Source organism: Bubalus kerabau, chromosome 6, assembly GCF_029407905.1.
Source record: "Bubalus kerabau isolate K-KA32 ecotype Philippines breed swamp buffalo chromosome 6, PCC_UOA_SB_1v2, whole genome shotgun sequence".
Taxonomy (NCBI): domain Eukaryota; kingdom Metazoa; phylum Chordata; class Mammalia; order Artiodactyla; family Bovidae; genus Bubalus; species Bubalus kerabau.
The window spans coordinates 9,699,494-9,703,794 of NC_073629.1; the positions used below are offsets into that span (position 1 = coordinate 9,699,494).

The 4,301-nt window shown below is 35.9% G+C and overlaps 1 pseudogene; it reads right to left on the reverse strand.

Annotated features, from left to right (window-relative positions):
* Positions 1 to 3,834: 3,834 nt before the first annotated feature.
* Positions 3,835 to 4,005, reverse strand: LOC129655864 (40S ribosomal protein S29-like; annotated as a pseudogene).
* Positions 4,006 to 4,301: the final 296 nt, after the last annotated feature.

Here is a 4,301-nt window from a genome sequence, read left to right on the forward strand (position 1 = left end):
TAGTGAAGTAAGTCAGAAAGAAAAACACCAATACAGTATATTAATCCATATATATGGAATTTAGAAAGATGGTAACGATGACCCTATATGTGAGACAACAAAAGAGACACAGATGTAAAAAACAGACTTGGACTCTGTGGGAGAAGGTGAGGGTGGGATGATTTGAGAGAATAGCATTGAAACATGTATATTACAATATGTGAAATAGATCACCAGTCCAGGTTTGATGCATGAGATAGGATGCTCAGACCTGGTGCACTGGGATGACCCTGAGGGATGGGAGGGGGAGGGAAGTGGGAGGGGGATTCAGGATGGGGAACACATGTACACCCATGGCTGATTCATGTCAATGTATGGCAAAAACCATTACAATATTGTATAGCAATTAGCCTCCAAATAAAATAAATTAATTAATTAAAAAAAAAGATGTAGCGTGTATATATATATATAGTCACTTCAGTCGTGTCCAACTCTGTGCGACCCCATAGACGGCAGCCCACCAGGTTCCCCCGTCCCTGGGATTCTCCAGGCAAGAACACTGGAGTGGGTTGCCATTTCCTTCTCCAATTCATGAAAGTGAAAAGTGAAAGAGAAGTCGCTCAGTAGTGTTCTACTCCTAGCAACCCCATGGACTGCAGCCTACCAGGCTCTTCTGTCCATGGGATTTGCCAGGCAAGAGTACTGGAGTGGGGTGCCATTGCCTTCTCCCATATATATATACACACACATATATATGTGTGCATGTGTGTCTAATGAAATACTACTCAGACATAAAAAAATATAAAGTTTTGCTATTTGTAACAATATGGATGGACTTGGAGGATATTATACTAAGTAAAATAAGACAAAGAAAGGTAGACACTGGAGATTAAGTATTTGTGGAATCCAAAAATAAAACAAATGAATACAACAAAACAGATTTCCTGCATAGAGAATAGACTGGTTGGTTACCAGAGGGGAGAGAGAATTGGGGAGAAACAAGATGGGGCATGGATTGAGAAGTACAAATGTATAAAAACAGACAGGCTACAGGGATGTATTGTACAGCACAGGGAAATATAATCATTATTTTTTGGTGACTTTCAGTGGAATATAATCTATAAAAGTGTTGAGTTGCTATGATGTACACCTGAAACTAGTATGATGTTGTAAATTAACTACACTTCAATTTAAAAAATAGAGCAAAATAAATATTTCCAAAAAGAGGGGGAAGCTATGGAACTCAAGATATACTAATGACCAAAGAAAACAATAGGAGTAAATTCCCAAACTGTTGAGAATAAAAATTTTAACATAAGTATTACTAGGAGACAATTAATAAAGCAGGAAATGATTTTAAAAACTAATAAAGAAATAAAACTCCAGCTTATTTCAACAAAATGAAGAGATTGAGAGAGATAAATGCTAATATTTAATCTTGCTCAGAGTTAGGAATATCAACACTAATTAATTCTCATTAATTAATAGAAAAATGGAGATTTTATAACTGATAGAAAATAATAACTGATAGAAAAATATAAATTTTATATTTATTAAATGTTTTTGTGAAACCATTAATAGAATAGATTATTTTTGAGATTTAGCCCAGTCTGTTAAGGCATTATAACATATTGATGAAAGAAAGAACTTAGCAGTAAGAAAACTGACTTCTAGGTAACCAGTTTGTGAATATAAGGCTAGATAGCTCAACAAGATAGAAATCAGAATAAATCACTGCAGTGAACAGGACAAGAGACACCATTAAGAGATTGTTTAACTGGCCAAGTTAACTGGAATGAAAAGAAATATAACCATCTTTCTGGCAATTTCCACTTGTATTTCAAGCAATGTTTGATTTAAGAATGTAAATGTTATATCATTAGATGACTAAAATTTTATGATAACTATGTCTTTTAAGTAGATTGCATATGTTTTTCTGATCATGCTTTTTCTGGTTCAAACCACACACTACAATGTGCTTACTGCACAAAGCTCACATTAAAAACGAGATTTAGAAATTATGTTGGAGGCTTGGTGACACCCAGTGTCTTGACAATTTAATATAAATTTGAGGACTTAGAACTAAATGATGTACCATTTTCCAAGGAGAGGTGAAACCAATTACTTAAAAAGTCTACTAGTAATATTGAGAGTATGACAGGTGAGGATATTCAGTCAAATCTGCATACTTAAAAATTGAAAACTGTACATTGAGTTTCAGGTACAATAGTTGCTTTCTACTCGAGGAGATAGATGTTGGAGATTCCAATATTTCTTTGCTTAAATGTCTGGAAACAAATTTTCACACATGTATACACAGCAAAAGGGCGTCCCAGGTGGCTCAGTGGTAAAGAATCTGCTTGTAATGCAGAAGATGTAAATTTGATCCCTAAGTTGGAAAGATCCCCTGGAGAAGGAAATCTATTCCAGTATTCTTACATGGGAAATCCCATGGACAGAGAAGCCTGCGGGGCTACAGTCCATAATGTCACAAAGTTGAACACAACTGCAGTGAGTTAGCACACAAACACACGCACATCTCTGATGAACACAGATGCAAAATTCCTCAACAAAATATTAGCAAACCAATTGAACAATACATTAAAAAGATCATATGCCGTGACCAGGTAGGATTTACCTCTGCAATGCAAGAATAACTTAACATCTGCAAATCAATCGGTGTGATGCATCACATTAATAGAGTAAAAATAATATGATTGTTTCAGTAGATGCAAAAATTTTTGAAAAAAATTATCATTAATTAATCATAAAAGTTCTCAAAAATAGGTATAAAGGAAATTACCTTAACATTATATAGACCATATATGACAAGCCTACAGCTAGTGTCATACTCAACAGTGAAAACGTGAGTTCCTCTAAAGTCAGGAACAAGCCACTGCCACCACTTGTATTCAGCATAGTAGTGGAAGTCATAGTACTAGCTAGAGTAATTAGACAAGAAAAAGAACTAAAATGCATTCCAATTGAAAAGGAAGAAGTAAAATTCTCTCTGCAGATGATATAATATTACATATAGAAAACCACAAACCCTTCACAAAAAAAAAACCTGCTAGAAATAATAAATTCAGTAAAAATGCAAGGTATAAAACCAATATACAAAAATCACTTGTTTTTATATACATTAATAATGAGCCATAAGAAATTAAGAAAATAATCTTATTTACAGTTGAATCAAAAGAATAAAATATTAATATCTAGGGATAAATTTAATGAAGGAGATGAAAGTTCTATACACAAAAACCATAATACAGCGATGAAATAACTGCATTCATGTATATCTTAGAGAAAGCAGTGATACCTCCTTTCTTGAGGTCAGTTATTAAGGATTCTGAGTGACTGAGTGACTTAACTGAACTGAACTGAACAGTTCAGTTCAGTTAAGTCACTCAGTCGTGTCCGACTCTTTACGACCCCATGAATCACAGCACGCCAGGCCTGCCTGTCCATCACCAACTCCCGGAGTTCACTCAAACTTATGTCCATGGAGTAGGTGATGCCATGCAGCCATCTCATCCTCTGTCGTCCCCTTCTCCTGCCCCCAATCCCTCCCAGCATCAGGGTCTTTTCCAATGAGTCAACTCTTCGCATGAAGTGGCCAAAGTATTGGAGTTTCAGTTCTGTTTAACATCAAAAAGTATGCTGTAAATGTCTTCAAATTTCCTGGAAGTAAACAGATCAGGAATGCTGCTATTTCTTTTTCTTTTCTTTCTTTCTTTTTTTTTTTTTTGACGTTTTTAAAGCTTTTCTTTTATATACAAAGAGCTAGTACTGTTTCTGCATAAGGCTGATGTGCTGCATAATGTTGATGTGTTCCTTCCATTTAAAGAAGTTCGGTTAGTATAACTTAATGAAGCCGATGTTCTTGGCATGCGGCTGGAAACACTGGCGGCACGTATTGTGGCCCTATTTCTGGATCAGACCATGCTGGTTTGAGCAGATCCAGCAAGAGTGAGAACTGTGGCCAAATTTTCTCAGGTGGCTCCTGTAGAGCTGTTGGTGACCCATGTGGCTTTCTCAGCAGGCAGAGGCTTTAACCTCTGAGCCACCAGGGAAGCTCTGGTGTATGCGTTAGTATACAATATCTGTTTTTCTCTTTCTGACTTACTTCACTCTGTAAAATAGGCTCTAGGTTCATCCACCTCATTAGAACTAACTGAAATATGTTCCTTTTTATGGCTGAGTATTATCCTGTTTGTGTATCTGTACCACAGCTTCTTTATCCATTCATCTGTCAATGGACATCTAGGTTGCTTCCATATTCTATTTTAAAGTGCTACAGTGAATATTGGGGTACATGTGTC